General features: G+C 35.8%; 1 protein-coding gene across 1 annotated transcript in view; it reads left to right on the top strand.

The window, feature by feature from the left end:
- Positions 1–19307, top strand: part of GRID2 (glutamate ionotropic receptor delta type subunit 2) — a 1428782-nt gene that overhangs the window by 881752 nt on the left and 527723 nt on the right. The window lies entirely within an intron of this gene.

The raw sequence follows: 19307 nt of genomic DNA, 5'->3' as shown, positions 1-19307 counted from the left end.
AACAGAACACCAAGTAAAATGTCAGCTTCCTGACTGGACACTAACTAAAAATAGAATAAGGAGTTTTTAAAAAAAATATCAATGGCTTTGTATGAGTAAAATAAATGGAGATGGTCTTCCCACTGAGTATCTTTTAGTCTTTTCCGTTGGCATACACTGACTGCTTCGGGAAATCATCTTTATACCAAGTACAGTTCTTCTTTGTAAGCAAAGTGAATTCCTCTCAGCAGATTACTTGTGTTCCATTTATAATCTAATGTGTTTCTAGAACTTTTTTTATCTACCCTCCCCTTACATGAGGATTTTTTCTTTTCATAATGAAATACAACTATTTTAAAATTCATCACATTTCCAAATGATTTATGAAAGTGTATTGATTTTTGTAAAGACAATACACGGATTAAAAATATATTAACAACAGGAGAATTCTGTGAGATATATCGGTCCATTGGTACCTGTCAGAATTGGAAAGCATAATGAGCAAATCAGTCACCAACAATGAAATCACATGAATTTGTCCTCAACAAGACCTAGTATTCATATCATATCTATTACTTATGAATAAAAAGAATGTATTATTTATCTGTTAGCTATGTTACTATGGACATATAATAATCCTGTGTTGAGGCTTTTTTCATTTGTACAGTAAGTATAATAACATTTACTTTGTAAATTCATTATAAAAATTGAGTGAGATATTACCTAATATTCTCAAATGTAGTGCTCACTCAATAAATGATGCTCACACTCAATAAATGATACTACAATAATGATTATAGAACATGAAAGTTCACAGATAAGTTTCTCACTTGTTAATTGTTGAATTCTCACTTGTTAATTTGTTGAATGCTAAACATTATTCTATGAAGCATTGAGGGAATGAGGTTCATAGAGGGTAAATGATTTTACACAGAAAAATAAAAATGATTCACAGTTTCAAGTTGTGTCCCCTGGTAGAATTTTAGTATAGTTTTTTTTTTTTTAGCTATGATTAAAATATTGCATCATATTAGTTTTAGGTATGTAACACAAAGATTGTGTATATATATATATATATATATATATATATATATATATATATATATAAAGATATATATATATACTTAAAAGTGATCATCACAATACATCTAGTTACCATATGTAGGCATACAAAGTTACATTTTTTTCTTATGAAGAGAACTTCTAAGATATACTCTCCTAGCAGCTTTCAAGTATGCAATACAATATTACTGACTATAGTCACCATGCTATACATTACATCCCCATGATTTATTTATTTTATAATTGAAGTTTGTATTCCTTAATCCCTTTCACCCACTTTCCCCATCCAAATCCTCCTCCCGCCTTGGCACCCACCAATATGTTCTGTTTTGTTTGGGTTTGCATGTTCATTTCTTTTGTTTTTAAGATTCCACATGTAAGTGAAATCATAGGGCAATTGTATTTGTCTGTCTGATTTATTTCACTTAGCATAATACCCTTAAGTTTTATTCATGTTGCTGTGAATGGCAAGATTGTATTTTCTTTTCAAACTAAATAGTATTCCACTGTGTGTGTGTGTGTGTGTGTGTGTGTTCATTTATCCATTGATGGACCCTTAGATTGCTTCTATATTTTGGCAACTGTAAGTAATGCTGTCATCAAATAATAAAATAAGGATGCTTATGCCTTTTCAAATTTGTGCTTTTCTTTTCTTTGAATAAATACCGAGAAATGGAATTGCTGGGGTCACATAGGTTGTTTTTTCTTTTAATTTTTTTGAGGAGATACCATATTATTTTCTGTAGTGGCCACACCAATATACATTCCTACCAACACTGCACAAATGTTCCCTTTTCTCCACATCCTTCTCAACACTTATTACTTCTTATATTTTTGATAATATCCATCCTAACAGGTGTAAGGTGATATCTCATTGTGATTTTGATTAGCATTTCACTGATGATTAGTGATATTGAGCATTGTTTTGTGTGCTTGTTAGTCATTTGTATGTCTGTTTGGGAAAAAAAAATGTTTGTTCAGATCCCCTGCACATTTTTAGACTTTTTTTTTTTTTTTGCTATTGAGATGTATGAGTTCTTTATATATTTTAAACTTTTTTTTATTCATTTATTTATGGGAGAGAGAGAGAGAGAGAGAGAGAGAGAGAGAGAGGAGTGGAGGGAGGGGCAGAGGGAAAGAATCTTCAGGCAGACTCCCCTGGAGCCTGACATAGGGCTTGATCTCTACAACCCAAGAGATCATGACCTGAGCCAAAAACAAGAGTCAGACACTTACTGATTGAGCCACCCAGACGCCCTTCGTTACATATTTTGGATATTAACCCCTTATCAGATATATGCAAATACTTCATCCCAATCAAAAGTTTGCTTTTTCATTTTGTTGATGGTTTCATTCACTGTGCAGAAATTCTGTTTGTTTTGTTTTTGTTTTTATCTTTGTTTTTAGTTTGAAGTAGTCCTAACTTGTTTATTTTTAGCTTTTGTTGCCCTAGCCTTTGGAGTCAAATCCAAAAAGTCATGGCCAAGACTTATGTCTAAAAGCTTACCACCTTATTTTCTTATAGAAACATTACAGTTTCAAGTCTTACATTCAAATATTTAATCCATTTTAAAAGTTAATTCTTGTGTGTGGTATAAGATTTGTTTTCTTTTTTTGAGTTGATTTATTTATTTAAAATTTTTAATTTAAATTCAATTTGCCAACGTATAGTAAAACACCCAGTACTTGTCCCATCAAGTGCCCTCCTTAGTGCCTGTCACCCAGTTACTCCATATCCCCACCTACCTCTCCTTCTACAACCTTTTGTTTGCTTCCTAGAGTTAGCAATGTCTCATAGTTTGTCTTCCTCTCTAATTTTTCCCCACTCACTTTCTCTCCTTTTCCTGATAATCCCTTTCACTATTTCTTATATTCCAAACATGAGTGAAAACATATGACAATTGTCCTTCTCCAGTTGACTTATTTCACTCTGCATGATACCCTCCAGTTCCATCCATGTTGAAGCAAATGGTGGATATTCGTCCTTTCTGATGGCTGAGTAATATTCCATTGTATACATAGACCACATTTCTTTATCCATTAATCTGCCAAATGACATCCTTCTACAGTTTAGCTATTGTGGACATTGTTACTATGAACATTGAGGTGCAGGTGTCCTAGGTTGCACTACATCAGTATCTTCGGGGAAAATACCCAGTAGTGCAATTGCTGGGTCATACGGTAGCTTTATTATTTTTTACTTCTTGAGGAACCTCCACACTGTTTTACAGGGGCGCTGTACCAGTTTTCATTCCCACCAACAGTGTAAAAGTGTTCCCCTTTCTCCACATCCCCTCCAACATTTGTTGTTTCTGTCTTGTTAATTTTAGTCATTCTCACTGGGGTGAGGTGGTATCTTATTGTGGCTTTTATTTGTGTTTCCCTGATAGCAAGTGATGAGGAGCATTTTCTCATGTGCTTGTTTGCCACGTGTAAGTCTTCTTTGGAGAAATGTCTGTTATTGTCTTCTGCCCATTTCATGACTGGATTGTTTCTTGGGTGTTGAATTTGACAACTACTTTATAGATCTCGGATACTAGCCCTTTATCTGATAGGTCATTTGTAAATATCTTCCCCCTTCTGTAAGTTGTCGTTTAGTTTTATTGATTCTTTCCTTTGCTGTGCAGAAGCTTTTTATCTTGATGAAGTCCCAATAGTTCATTTTTGCTTTTGCTTCCCTTGCCTTCATAGATGTATCTTGCAAGAAGTTGCTGTGGCCAAGTTTAAAAAGGGTGTTGCCTGTGTTCTCCTCTAGGATCCTGATGGATTCTTGTCTCACATTTAGATCTTTCACATTTCAACCATTTTGAGTTTATCTTTGTGTATGGTGGAAGAAAATGGTCTAGTTTCATTCTTCTGCATGTGGCTGTCCAATTTTCCCAACACCATTTTTTGAAGAAACTATCCTTTCTCCAGTGGATATTCTTTCCTACTTTGTCAAAGACGAGTTGACTATAGAGTTGAGGGCCCATTTCTGGATTCTTTATACTGTTCCATTGATCTATGTGTCTGTTTTTGTGCCAGTACCATATTGTCTTGATGATCACAGCTTTGTAATACAGCTTGAAGTCAGTCATTGTGATGCTCACAGTATTGGTTTCCATTTTCAACATACCTCTTGCTATTTGGGGTCTTTTCCCGTTCCACACAAATCTTATTTGTTCCAACTCTGTGAAGAAAGTCCATGGTATTTTGATAGGGATTGCACTGAACATATAAATTGCCCTGGGTAGCATCGACATTTTCACAATATTTACTCTTCCAATCCATGAGCATGGAATCCTTTTCCATCTCTTTACATCTTCCTCAATTTCTTTCATAAGTCTTCAGTAGTTTTTAGAGTATAGATCCTTTACTTCTTTGGTTATTTTTAAAAAGATTTTATTTATTTATTCATGGGAGACACACACACACACAGAGGCACAGACATAGGCAGATGGAGAAGTAGGCCCCATACAGGGAGCCTGATGTGGGACTCGATCCCGGGACTCCAGGATCACACCCTGAGCTGAAGGCAGGCACTTAACCACTGAGCCACCCAGGTGTCCCTACCTCTTTGGTTATGTTTATTATTAGGTATCTTATGATTTTGGGTGCAATTGTAGATGGGATTGACTCCTTAATTTCTCTTTCTTCAGTCTCATTATTAGTGCATAAAAATGCCACTAATTTCTGTCCATTGATTTTGTAACCTCCCACATTGCTGAATTGCTGTATGAGTTCTAGCAATCTTGAGGTGGAGCCTTTTGGGTTTTCTATATACCACACCATGTCATCTGTGAAGAGGGAGAGTTTGACTTCTTTGCTAATTTGAATGCCTTTTATTTCTTTTTGTTGTCTGATTGCCGAGGCTAAGGCTTCTAATACTATGTTGAATAGCAGTGGTGAGAGTGGACATCCCTGTTGTGTTCCTGATCGTAGGGGACAGGCTCTCAGTTTTTCCCCCTTGAGAATTATATTCACTGTGGGCTTTTCATAAATGGCTTTTATGATATTGAAGAATGTTCCCCATATCCCTACACTTTGAAGAGTTTCAATCAGGAATGGATGCTGTATTTTGTCAAATGCTTTCTTGGCATCTATTGAGAGGATCACACAGTTCTTGTTTTTTTCTCTTATTTATGTAATCTATCACATTGATTATTTTACAAGTGTTGAACAACCAAGATCCCACATGGTCGTGGTGAATAGTCCTGTTAATGTACTGTTGGATCCTATTAGCTAGTATCTTGGTGAGAATTTTTGCATCCGTGTTCATCAGGGATATTAGTCTGTAATTCTCCTTTTTGGTGGGGTCTTTGGTTTTGAGATAAGGTAATGATGGCCTCATAGAATGAGTTTGGAAGTACTCCCTCCACTTCTATCCTTCGAAACAGTTTGAGTAGAATTGGTATCATTTCTTCTTTAAACGTTTGGTATGATTCCCCTGGGAAGCCCTCTGGCCCTGGACTTTTGTGTCTTGGGAGGTTTTTGATAACTACTTCAATTTCCTTGCTGGTTATTGGCCTGTTAAGGTTTTCTATTTCTTCCTGTTCCAGTTTTGGTAATTTTTAGGTTTCTAGAAATGCATCCATTTCTACCAAAAGGCCTATTTTGTTGGCATATAGTTGTTCAGAATATGTATTTAAAATTGTTTGTATTTCCTTGGTGTTGGTTGTGATCTCTCCTCTTTCATTCATGATTTTATTAATTTGAGTCTTCACTCTTTTCTTTTTAATAAGTTTGGCTAGGGGTTTGTCTATCTTACTAATTCCTTCAAACAACTAGCTCCTGGTTTTGTAGATCTGTCCTATAATTATTCTGGGATCTCTGTTTCCTTGAGTTCTACCCTAATCCTTATTATTTATCTTCTCCTGCTTGGTTTAGGCTTTATTTGCTCTTCTTTCTCCATTTCCTTTAGGTATAAGATTAGCTTTTGTATTTGAATTTTTCCCAATTTTTTGAGAGAGGCTTGTATTGCAATGTATTTCACTCTTAGGACCACTTTTGCTGTATCCCAAAGATTTTGAACCGTTGTATTTTCATTTCATTACTTTCCATGAATCTTTTTAATTCTTCTCTAATTTCCTGGTTGACCCATTCATCTTTTAGTAGGATGCTCTTTAACCTCCATGTGTTTGAGTTTCTTCCAAATTTTTTCTTGTGATTGAATCTAGTTTCAAAGCATTGTGGTCTAAAAATATGCAGGGGACAATCTCAATATTTTGGTATCGGCTGAGACCCAATTTGTGCTCCAGTATGTGGTCTATTCTGGAAAAGTTCCATGTACACTTGAGAAAAATGTGTATTCCATTGCACTAGGAGGGGATGATTATATATATAATATATATATATATCTGTGAAATCCATCTGGTCCAGTGTATCATTCAAGTCCCTTGTTTCTTTGGTGATGTTCTGCTTAGAAGATCTGTCTTTTGCTAAGAGCGCTGTGTTGAAGTCTCCTACTATTAATGTATTATTATCTATGTATCTCTTTACTTGGGTTATTAATTGATTGATATACTTAACTGCTCCCTCATTAGGGGCATAAATATTCATAATTGTTAGGCCTTCTTGTTGGATAGACTCTTTAAGAATGATATAGTGTCCCTCTTCATCTCTTATACTCTTTGGCATAAAATCTAATTCATCTGATATGAGGATTGCTACCCCAGCTTTCTTTTGAGGACCATTTGATTGGCAAATAGTTCTCCACCCCTTCATTTTCAGTCTGGAGGTATCCTTAGGTCTCAAATGAGTCTCTCATAGACAGCATATAGATGGGTCTTGTGTTTTTATCCAGTCTGATACGTGCATTTTTGATGGGATCATTTAGCCCATTTATGTTCAGAGTAACTTTTGGAAAATATGAATTTAGGGCAATAGTAGTACCTATTCAATCCCTGTTTTGTGGATTGTTTCTTTGGGCTCCCTTCTTCTTTTACAGGGTTCCCCTTAATATTTCTTGTGGAGCCAGTTTTGTGATCACATGTTCTTTTAATTTCTATCTATCCTGGAAGTTCTTATCTCTCCTTCTATTCTGAATGAGAGTCTTGCTGGATAAAGTATTATTGGCTGCATGCTTTTCTCATTTAGTACCCTGTATATATAACACCAGCCCTTTCTGCCCTGCCAGATCTCTGTGGATAGATCTGCTGTTAATCCAGTATTTCTCCCCATATAAGTTAAGAATCTCTTGTCTCTAGCTTCTTTTGGAATTTTCTCTTTATCTTTGAAATTTGCAAGTTTCACTATTAAATTTCGAGGTATTGAACAGTTTTTGTTGATTTCTTTGGAGGGGGGAGAATCTTCCCTATCTCTTAGATCTGAATGCCTATTTCCTTCCTCAGATTAGGAAAATTTTCAGCTATGATTTGTTTGAATATACGTTGTGGTTCTCTCTCTTTCTCCTGTCCTTTTTTGGAATCCCAATAAGATGAATATTATTCCTTCTCAAGCTATCATTAATTTCCTGAAGCCTTTCCTAGTGGGTTCTTAATTGGTTTTCTCTCTTTTTTTTTTCCCCTCAGCTTCCTTCCTTTCCATCAACTTGCCTTCTATGTCACTCAGTGTCTCTTCCACCTCATTAACCCTAGCAGTTAGAACATCCAGTTTAGACTGCATCTCAGTTAAAGTATTTTTAATTTTGGCCTGATTAGATCTCAATTCTGGAGTAAGAGAATCTCTAGAATCCTTTATACTTTTTTTTTCCCAGAGACACTGGTAATTTTATAATTGTACTTTGGAATTGTATCTCTTACATGTATGGAATTGTATCTCTGACATGTATTCAAATCCACAACCACCAAGTCTGTGGCAGAGAGTATTACTTCTGGTTCTTTCTTTTGTGGTAAATTCCTCCTTCTAGTCATTTTATCCAGTGCAGAGTTGTATGAGTGAGCAGAGTCAAAAATATCAACCATAATCTAGTAAAATATACTCTAGACAATTCCAAAGAGGTCAAAGAGGTCTGAAAATAAAAGAAAAAGAAGAACAGAACAAAATAAAACAAAAGGACCATGAAAGTGAAAAATTTTAAAACAAAATAGTAAGAATAAAAAATAAACAAACAAAGAAAAAAAGGGTTTGGTGAGGAAGTGGTAGTGGAGAGAATATAGTCTCCTTGAGGGGACCTAGAAGGTGATCCTCTTGTTTCTGACTGTATTTTGTTCTGCACGTTAGAAGATCCTCAGTTCCAAATTTATATAAACCAGTAAAATATAGAGACCCTACATCAACCACAGAAACAAGTTAAAAGAGGGGTGCAGAATGGGAAGGAAGAGAGAATATAGTCTCACAAAATGAACCAATATGGTGTTCCACTTGTTTCTCGGTGTATTTTGGTCTCTGTGTTAGAAGGCACTAACTTCTACCATTATAAAACAAAACAAGTTAAAAAAAAAACATAACTTGTATATCTACCAAAATTAAGTTGAATACATTGAAAAGAATCCAATAATGAAGAATATATCTAAGACTTCTAATTGTAGAAATATGAAAGTCTAAAGGGAAAAAGCTTAAAAATGAAGAGTTGGTAAAATATTGTATTTAAGGCAGGAAAAGAGAAAAAATATTGGAAATTTTTAACCAGAAAAATAAACGAATTGTAAGGAAAAACCTCTAGTTCTCCATACTATTTTCCCTCAATCCTGGAGCTTTCCAGTGCTACTTGGTCAATAAACTTGCATTTCCCTTGTTCTTCCAGCTGTTTTCTGGAGATAGGGGTCTGCTGCACTGATTATCAGGTGTCTGTGCCTGGGCAGAAGTGCCCTGCCCCTTGCCAGGTGCTAGGCTCAGTATGAGCTGTGAGGCCTTTGTTCCCTCAAGGCCACACCTCCCCCAGGTGAAAGGCGGGGTGTGGGGGTGTGGGGGGAGAGATGGTAGCCAGATCTCTAGCTCTGGAGCCAACAGACCCCTGCCAGTACCAAACCACAGTCTCCCAGGGCACACTGGCCTAGGTGCTCCCTATCCTTATTGTGTCTTGGGGAATATTGAGACTCACTGAACCCCTGTGATTCTGCCCTATTCCCCACTGAGCACATTTCAATTAGGGAAGATTCTTTCAGGTGCAGATTTTTAAAGCTCCCGATTGTCCACAGCTCAGCTTTTGGACCCAGTTTGCCACAGCTCCCCTCCCCCACCTTTTCTCTCTCCAGCTTCCTATCTTGTCAGAAGCAATCACTTTTCTCTCTGTAGCACTCCAGCTGTTCATCTCAGGTTGAATTCGTAGCTCTTCAGGATGTTTTGAAAGTTATATATGTAAGTTTTGTGGAACCACATGAATTGAGGACCCAAACTCTTTTGCCATCTTGCCTAGCTCTCTGGTATGAGATTCTTTCTTTTTCTTTTTTTTTTTTTTTAAAGATTTTATTTATTTATTCATGAGACACACACACACACACACACACACACAGAGAGAGAGAGAGAGAGAGAGAGAGAGAGGCAGAGACACAGACAGAGGGAGAAGTAAGCTCCATGCAGGAGCCCGACATGGGACTTGATTGTGGTCTCCAGGATCAGGCCCTGGGCTGAAGGCAGCGCTAAACCACTGAGCCATCTGGGCTGCCCCAGATTCTCATTTAATTCTTTTGTGTGGTTGTCCAGTTTTCACAACACCATCAATTTTGGACTGTCTTTGCTACTGTATATTCTAGGTTCTATTGTTCTGAATTAACTGACCATAAATGTGTGGGTTTTTTCCTGGGCTATATACTGTGTTCCATTGATCTATGTGTCTGTTTTTCTGCCAGTACCATACTATTTTGATTACTCTACTTTTGTAATACAGTTTGAAATCAAAGAGTATGATGCCTCTGGGTTTGTTCTTTCTCAAGATAGCTTTGGCTATTTAGGATCCCCTGTGTTTCCATGCAAATTTTAGGATTGTTCTATTTCTGTGAAAAATGCCTTTAGAATTTTGATAGGAATTACAAGGATTCTGTAGATTGCATTGGATAACATGGACATTTTAACAATATTAATTCTTCCAATCCTTCAGCATAAAATATATCTTCATTTAGTTATGCTTTCTTTAATTTATGTCGTCCATGTCTTACAGTTTGCAGTGTGCAGGTCTTTTGCTTCCTTGGTTAAATTTGTTCCTAGATATTTCATTATTTTTAAGCAGTTGTGAGTGGGACTGTTTTCTCAATTTCTCCTATTTTTGCTGCAACCCATAGATTTTGGTATGTTACAATTCATTTTCATTTGTCTCAAGGTTTTTTTTTTTTCATTTCTCCATTGATTTCTTTGTTGACCCTTAGTCATTCAGTAGCATGTCGTTTAATTTCTACATACTTATGAATTTTCTTCTTGTAATTAATTCCTAGTTTCATGCCATTATGGTAGAAAAAGATGCTTGACATAAATCTAATCTTCTTAAGTTTATTGAGACTTATTTTGGTAGTAACATGATTTATCCTAGAGAATGTTCTTCAGTGCACTTTAGAAGAATGTATGTTCTGCTGCTTTTTGATGGAATGTTCTGTATATATTTATGAAGTCCATCTGGCTTAACATGTCATTTAAGGCCAATGTTTTCTAATTTATTTTTTGTCTGTAAGATCTGTCCATTGATATAAGTGGGATATTAAGAGTTCTCAATATTATTGTATTGCTGTCAATTTATCCCTTTAGGTCTGTTAATATTTGTTGTGTATTTTTTTATTTTTATTTATTTTTATTTTTTTAAATTTGTATTTATTTATGATAGTCACACAGAGAGAGAGTGAGAGGCAGAGACACAGGCAGAGGGAGAAGCAGGCTCAATGCACCGGGAGCCCGACGTGGGATCCGATCCCGGGTCTCCAGGATCGTGCCCTGGGCCAAAGGCAGGCGCCAAACCGCTGCGCCACCCAGGGATCCCTATTTGTTGTGTATTTATGCAATCCTATGTTGGGTGCATTAAATATTTACAAATGTTATATCTTCTTGCTATATTCACACTTTTATTATTGTGTAATGCTCACCTTTTGTCTTCAATTACAATCTTTGTTTTAAAGTTTATTTTGTCTCATAAAAATAGTTACCCCAGCTTTCTTTTGAATTCCATTTGCATGGAAGATCTTTTTCCATACCTTCATTTTCAGTCTGTGAATGTCCTTGCATCTGAGATGAGTCTCTTAAAGGCAGTATAGAGATGGTCTTGTTTTTGCTTTGCCCATTCAGTCAATCTATATCTTTTGATTGGGGAATTTAATTCATTTACATTTAAAATAATTTTGATAAGTATGTACTTATTGCCATTTTGTTCATTGTTTTTTGGCTCTTTTGTAGCTCCTCTCTATGTTGTCTCTCCTTGTGATTTGATGGCTTTCTTTAGTTTTATGCTTAGAGTCCTTTCTCATTATCTTTTGTGTATCTCCTATAGGTTTTAGCATTGTGGTTACCATGAGTTTCACATATAACTTCACATAATATAAAAGAAAGTCTACTTTGAGTTGATAGCAGATTGAGTTTGAACACATTTTAAAACTACATTTTTATTCCATCACATTTTATGTTTTTTATGTTACATTTTGCATGTTTTTATTTTGTGTATCTCTTAAAGAACAATTGTAGTTATAGTTTTTTTTAACTACTTTTGTCTTTTAGCCTTCATACTAGTTATAAGTGATTAATCCACTACCTTTACTATATCTTTATCTTTACCAGTGAGACTTTTGGTTTCATGTGTTTTGTGATTACAAATTAGTATCCTTTTTTCCTGCTTAAAAAAAGTCCTTTTAACATTTCTCATAAGGCTGGTTTAGTGCAGATGAACATGGCTTTTGTTTGTCTGGAAAAAATCCTTCAATTTCAAGTGATAATTTTCTCAGAGTATTTTTGGTTGGAAATTTTTGTTGTTGTTTTTTGTTTTTTGTTTTTGTTTTTTTGTTTTTCCTTTTAGCTCTTTGTATATATCATACCACTCTCTCTGGCCTGCAAAGTTTCTGTTGAAAAATATGCTGATAGCCTTATGGGGATTTCCTTATATGTAACAAGTTCTTTTCTTACTGTCTTTTAAGATTTTCTTCTTATCTTTAAGTTTTGAAATTTAATCATAAAGTGTCTTGGTGTAACTGTCTTTGGGTTCCTTTTATTTGGAACTCTCTGAACTAACTCGATCCGGTTGTCTGTTTCCTTCCCCATATTAGGGAAGTTTTCAGCCATTATTTCTTCAAATAAGTTTTTTTGTTCTTGTTCTTGTTCCTTCCTTACTGTCTTCTCCTTCTGGGACTTCTATGATGTGAATTTTGTTCTCTTTGATGTAGTTTTATAAGTTCCTTAAGCTATCTTTGGTTTTTTATTTGTTTTCTTTTTGCTGCTCTGACTGGATGAGTTCTACTTTCTTGTTTTCAAGATAACTGATCTTTTCTTCTGCTTCATCTAGTCTGCTATTGAACCCTTCTAGTGTATTCTTCTGTTGAATTATTGTATTCTTCAGCTCTTTGACTTCTGTTGGTATTTTCTTATGTTGTCTATCTCTCTTTGAAGTTCTCACTGTTTTTATTCATCTTCTTCTGAATTTGATGAGCATCTTTATGCTTATTACTTTGAACTCTCTATCAGGTAAATATCTCTGTTTCATTAAGGCTTTTTTTCCTGGGATTTTATGATATTCTTTTGTTTGGAGTATATTCTTCTGTTTCCTCATTTTGTTTGACTGTGTTTGTTACTATGTATTAGGTAAAATAGTTTCCTTTCCCGGTCTTGAATGCGTGGCCTTGTGTAGATGATGAACCTTTAGTCAACCCTGTCCTGGCTCTTGGTTGTCTCTGAAACCTTTGTGATTGTCTAAGCAACCTGCTTTATTCTTGATCAGTCCCAACTGTTAAAGTTGTGCCAAACCCTGCCTGTGTTCCAAAGGGAGGGATCTTAGCACCTATTTTCAGGCTAATTGGAAGCCAGATGCTCAGGCACCAATTTTTAAAGGATGCAAATATATAGCATCCTGTAGGACCACAATTGTAAACCCTGTTGGCCTCAAGACCAGTCCATGTAGAGGTGCTACCTTGTAAAAACTGAGTTCCAGACAAGTATATAAAAACATTTCTTGAGGTACTGGCAAACTGCAGTGAGGCCAAGGGAGAGCACAAAGATCGCAACCTCCAGCCTATGTTCTCTCACCTTTGAGGCCTTTAGGTATGAGGCAATCCTGAAGGCTACCCCTCTGGCTGAAATTCTAGGACAAGTAAAATAGTTTTTTGTTTTTTTGTTTTTTTTCATAGAGAGATGTAGGTGTTTCAGTCTGCTTTCTGTGCATGTCTGCTGGCTTTATTGGAACCACAGGAGAATGCAGAGGTGGGCCACAACTACCGGCACTAGCAAAGTAGAGAAACAGTGCAAAAATGGTGCCCACCAGCACCATCAACCCCAGAGAGAGGCCAAAAGGCCCCTGCCGCTCTGGCAGATGTATTAAGATTAGCAAATGAATTTATTTAATAAATACTCTAGGTGGTATTCAAATTGCTGAATTTGCACTGGGTCCCAAGATGAATGAGTCTATGTGCAGGCTCTTTAAAAATGGAACCTCAATTCCCTACAGCCCTTAGGATCTCCTAGATGTAAGCCCCATTGGTTTTTAAAGCCAGACACTTTGAGGGCTTATCTCTCCATTGTAGGTCCCAAGGTCTGGGGTGCCTGAGGTAGCCTAAACCCCTTGCTCTGTATTTATGAAATACCTCTCAACTGTGTGTTACTATACGAGGGGTGTGGTTTTTGGCAAGATCTCGTATCTGCCTCTCCTACCCATTTTGACATGGCCCTTTTATCTTTCATTGTGGAGCAACAGCTCAGCTAATTTCCAGTACTTTTTCCAAAGGGATTGTTCCATACATAGCTGTTGATCTACTGTGTCCAAGTGAGGTGAATTCAGGATATTCCTATGATATTTATTTATTATTTATTTATTTATTATTTATTTAAACTTATTTGATTCACATTATATTAGTTTCAAGTGTGTAATATAGAGACTCAACAAGTATTATGTTATACTCACCACAAGTGTAGCTAACTTCTGTCACCACATAGCACTATTATAGTATCATTGACTATATTTCTTATGATGTGCCTTTTATTCCTGTGTCTTATTCATTCCATAACTGGAAATCTGCATCTTCCTCTCCTCTTCACTCTTCTTCGCCCATCCTCCCACCCCATCCTCCCCCTCTGGCAACCATCAGTTTGATCTCTGTGTTTATAGATTTGATTCTGCCTTCAGTTTATTTGTTTATTCACTTGAATTTTGTTTTATTTTGTATTTAGATTCCACATGAGTGAAATTGTATGGTCTTTCTCAGTCTGAGGTATTTCACAGAGCATAACACCCTCTAGAGCCATACATGTTGTTGCAAATGACACAAACCCATTATTTTCATGGCTGCATAATATCCCTGTGTGTGTGTGTGTTTGTGTGTGTGTGTATCCATTTGTCTATCAGTAGACACTTAGATTGATTCTGTATCTTGACTATGCTGCTGTCTTGAACTTTCTCTAATGGTTCTTTCCAGTTCAGTGTAAAATGTCCTATAAGCCTGTTTTGGGCCTGCCCAACTTTAGGGCTACATGATTTGTTGCTGCATTTCTCATGTCAAGTTAGATATGTTTTTTTTCTGAGATTGCCCACAGATGATAATATGTATGTGTGTATCATTCTTTCTAGTGAAGTTTTAATACCTTCTAATTTTCTAATACCTCTCAATTTTCTATCTACAATGACTAACATCATGATAGAGAGAAGGGAAAAGGAAATCTTAGTAAATTTTAGAATAATTTTTCAAATTAGGTGTCTTAATTTGTATTTTTCAACATGGAATCTGTGGGTCAAGTAATTCAGTTTGCCAAATACTATACAACAATTAAGTGGTGATAATGAGTTTTAAAACATTTTTTACAGTCTAAACTTTTTTTTTAATTCCCCTTATAGATTTTTTTTAAATTTCTGCTACCTCAATTTTAATCTTATGGAAATGATTTATCCGATTAATTTTTGTCCTTAGGTTAATTATTTTCTAGATTACTTTCTTTGAAATAAAGAATCTTCTTACTTTTTTGTTTTTTATCTTATATCCAACTTCTGCTGGGGAAGAGAGTACTCGGATTTCCTGGTATAAAACAAGCTGGAGTCATTTCATTTGTTTGTATCAGTAGAACAAGCCAGGAAAAAAGTGATTTATTGCCTCCTTAGAAAAATGGATTAAATAAGCCAATTAATACTTAGAATCATTAAATTAAAAGGCCCATTCCCTTCTTTTCTTTGATAATATTACATAGGGGACCTCTGAATTACTTTTTTTTTTCCATATCCAATTTAAATTCTAACAACATGCCTGGATCTTAAAAGTGTGAATGCAGGTAGAGCTCCTGGAACATAGATAGTCATTTCTCTTCTGCTTATGTGTCTATTTGTACTGTGGGAGAAATTACTCCTTCATATCATGTACAGGAAGTCTGAGGAGACTTGAGTATATTTCATTAGTGATGAATATTAAGGAAATAATAATAATACTTTATATTTTATATATATTTTATAAACATTAGGACTTTTTTTAACTTAGAATTAAATTTCTTCCATAACATATTAGAAGGAAAATGCTGTATTTAAATGGATGTTCAATAATTTGAGCCACTGTTTTGTGAATAAAACATCCACGCAGAGGATCCCTGGGTGGCTCAGTGGTTTAGCACCTGCTTTCGGCCCAGGGTGTGATCCTGGAGGCCCGGGATCGAGTCCCACATCAGGCTTCCTGCATGGAGCCTGCTTCTCCTCTGTCTGTGTCTCTCTGTCTCCCTCTCTGTCTCTCTCTCTCTCTGTATCTCTCATGAATATATAAATAAAGCCTTAAAACACACACACACACACGCACACAAAGTGATCTAACCAGCAAATAACTCACCAAATGTTAGAAGTATGAAAGACCACAATTCTCTTTTCCTCCACTACACTTGGATTTTCTACTGTAAGCTGCCATAACTATTTATAATGTCACCTTTACCATTACTGAAACCCTGTGTCCTTTTTACATACAATTCTTCTTATGAGTCCTTGAGCAGAGGAGTCATTTCTTTTGGGAAGGTCAATACCACCTACCTTCTGAAAAAATCTGATGTTCACAGCCCACAGTTTATATTATTTTTTTTTTATCTAAACTAGGCTCAAATTCAGAGATCAAGCATGTTTTCTACATTTTCATTCTTTTTTGTTAATAATAAATTTATTTTTTATTGGTGTTCAATTTGCCAACATACAGAATAACAACACCCAGTGCTCATCCCATCAAGTGCCCCCCTCAGTGCCCGTCACCCATTCACCCCCACCCCCCGCCCTCCTCCCCTTCCACCACCCCTAGTTCGTTTCCCAGAGTTAGGAGTCTTTATGTTCTGTCTCCCTTTCTGATATTTCCTCCCATTTCTTCTCCCTTCCCTTCTATTCCTTTTCACTATTATCTATATTCCCCAAATGAATGAGAACATATAATGTTTGTCCTTCTCCGATTGACTTATTTCACTCAGCATAATACCCTCCAGTTCCATCCACGCTGAAGCAAATGGTGGGTATTTGTCGTTTCTAATGGCTGAGTAATATTCCATTGTATACATAAACCACATCTTCTTTATCCATTCATCTTTCGATGGACACCAAGGCTCCTTCCACAGTTTGGCTATTGTGGACATTGCTGCTTATAAACATCAGGGTGCAGGTGTCCTGGCATTTCATTGCATCTGTATCTTTGGGGTAAATCCCCAGCAGTGCAATTGCTGGGTCGTAGGGCAGGTCTATTTTTAACTCTTTGAGGAACCTCCACACCGTTTTCCAGAGTGGCTGCACCATTTCACATTCCCACCAACAGTGTAAGAGGGTTCCCTTTTCTCCGCATCCTCTCCAACATTTGTGGTTTCCTGCCTTGTTAATTTTCCCCATTCTCACTGGTGTGAGGGGGTATCTCATTGTGGTTTTGATTCGTATTTCCCTGATGGCAAGTGTTGCAGAGCATTTTCTCATGTGCGTGTTGGCCATGTCTATGTCTTCATCTGTGAGATTTCTGTTCATGTCTTTTGCCCATTTCATGATTGGATTGTTTGTTCCTTTCGTGTTGAGCTTAATAATTTCTTTATAGATCTAGAAACTAGCCCTTTATCTGATACGTCATTTGCAAATATCTTCTCCCATTTTGTAGGTTGTATTTTCATTCTTAAGAAAAATCATCATTATCCATATATCTGCAGTCAACATTCTTCCAAATGATTCCATTTTTTACCTCATTTTCCCTGAAATATGCCTTAGTAAACTTGACTTACACTACCTTTACTTCTTTTATGAGTTGTTCATACAAATTTATAATGAATGAATCAAATTTATCCTAGTTTCCATAAAAGAAATATGGATGTTTCAAATTTGCTAGGAAGTTAATAAACTCTAAAAGTAGCAACAACAATAACAGCAAAAATCTAAAAATATGCAAATGACCATTTGACTGAACACAGAAAACATGAATCTGTCTAGTTCGGTTTGTGTAGCTACTATTTTGCTGCTAATTTTAATATGGGTTGCAAACATTTATTTAATCTATTGCACCAATAGTTTTTTAGAGGGGTACTATAAATCAAAGTTGGCATTGTGCATCATGATACAAATTGATGTACAAACTTGAAAACAATATATTTTTTTCATTTGCATTAAGTATGCTATAATAATGAGAGGCTGTGCTAGCTCATATGGTATAATCAATCATAAGTTAGTAGTTGGTAATAGTATTTATCTTCTCCCTGCAATCAGTGAATCCAGCTCGAACAGCCTTTCCATATAAGTATTGTCATCCCCTCAGGGTCATGAAGCAGATGGCCTAGCACTTTATTTAAGTTTTACAAAAGTTAGAAATTTGGATAGAAAGATATGCACAATTTAGAGATGCAAGAAGCATAATGCTATAAGCACTCTCTATTCTTTGATAATACTGAAACTGACCTTTGATGTCCTGACTTCTTATTCAAATAATTTAAGTTAATCACTGCAATTGAGTTTTGCAGTTAAGGAGAAGTTGTTTAGATTTTTTAAAGCCTATATGTGTAAAAGGATGCTGTTCATTTTTCCTAGTTTGGTGATTAATTGAACTGCTCAGTGCTAATCTCTCAAGCAGAAAGTTGCCATTCTGCTGCATTTCCTGCTGGTATATAGCCTACAGTTGGTTTTGTTCTGTATTTCAACATTATGTTTGTGTAATTATTTCACATTAATGTTAAACTTTGTGGAAGCATCAAAGTATCATCTTTGCTAAAGCATGAAGAATATAAACACCAGCAAAAATAAGAACAAAAAGCATCATCTTTTCAAACTGTGCCACAAAGTACACTGCTTAATAATATTACCAAAATCTGGTTTATTTGGTAATTGTTGAAATTGTGAAAGCATCTGTTTCTACACTTAAAATTTCAGGTATCTATCTTTAGAAGATAGTTTGTTGAAGTCTTGCCATTTATTCATTTATTCATTCATTTAAAGACTTATCAACATTTAGTGAATACCTGCTATAAGCCAAAAACTTTGTTAGATGCTAGGAGACATAAAAAGAGAGAGAGAGAGAGAGAGAGAGAGAGAGAGGAGGATCTCTCTCCAAAATAGTTTGTATAGTGGAGGTTGGCATCTGATCTAATGGATTTTGAGAGTCTTTCCTTCCTATCCTAATGAATTAATGGAATTCAATAATTTTAAACCTAGGCTGATACACTACAAAGGTTTGGGAGTGAGTCAGTTCTAAAAGATTTGATCTGGAAAGTGATTGTTTCTGGATGGAGTTGTATCCCTACCAGCTATTTTAGCTTTCCTCTTCTCTCTTACACAGTTCAGGGTTCCCCTTGCATAAATTATGACAGCAAATTGAATACAAATATTTTCTTGAATGTACTGACTTGATTGTTAGTAATTTTGATCATCTATGTAAATTATTTTTTAAAAAAGACTGAATGACTTATTCCTAAAGAAATAGAAAAGTTATATATAATATACATGTTTTTTTTAAAATATTGCATTATTAATTCTTATTTCACAAATATACTAATTCATATAAAGAATACAGAACGGACAAACAATTTTGTTATCCAGCCTCTTGAAATTCTTTAAAATTCAGAAAATTTGGGGATCCCTGGGTGGCCCAGCTGTTTGGTGTTTGCCTTTGGCCCAGGGCGTGATCCTGGAGTTCCGGGATCGAGTCCCGCGTTGGGTTCCCAGCATGGAGCCTGCTTCTCCCTCTGCCTGTGTCTCTGCCTCTCTCTCTCTGTGTGTCTATCATGAATAAATAAATAAATAAATA

The sequence above is a fragment of the Nyctereutes procyonoides genome, unplaced genomic scaffold (genome assembly GCF_905146905.1).
Source record: "Nyctereutes procyonoides isolate TBG_1078 unplaced genomic scaffold, NYPRO_anot_genome, whole genome shotgun sequence".
Lineage (NCBI taxonomy): Eukaryota > Metazoa > Chordata > Mammalia > Carnivora > Canidae > Nyctereutes > Nyctereutes procyonoides.
Note: the sequence above shows the minus strand (reverse complement) of the source record. Positions and strands in the feature narration are given on the sequence as shown.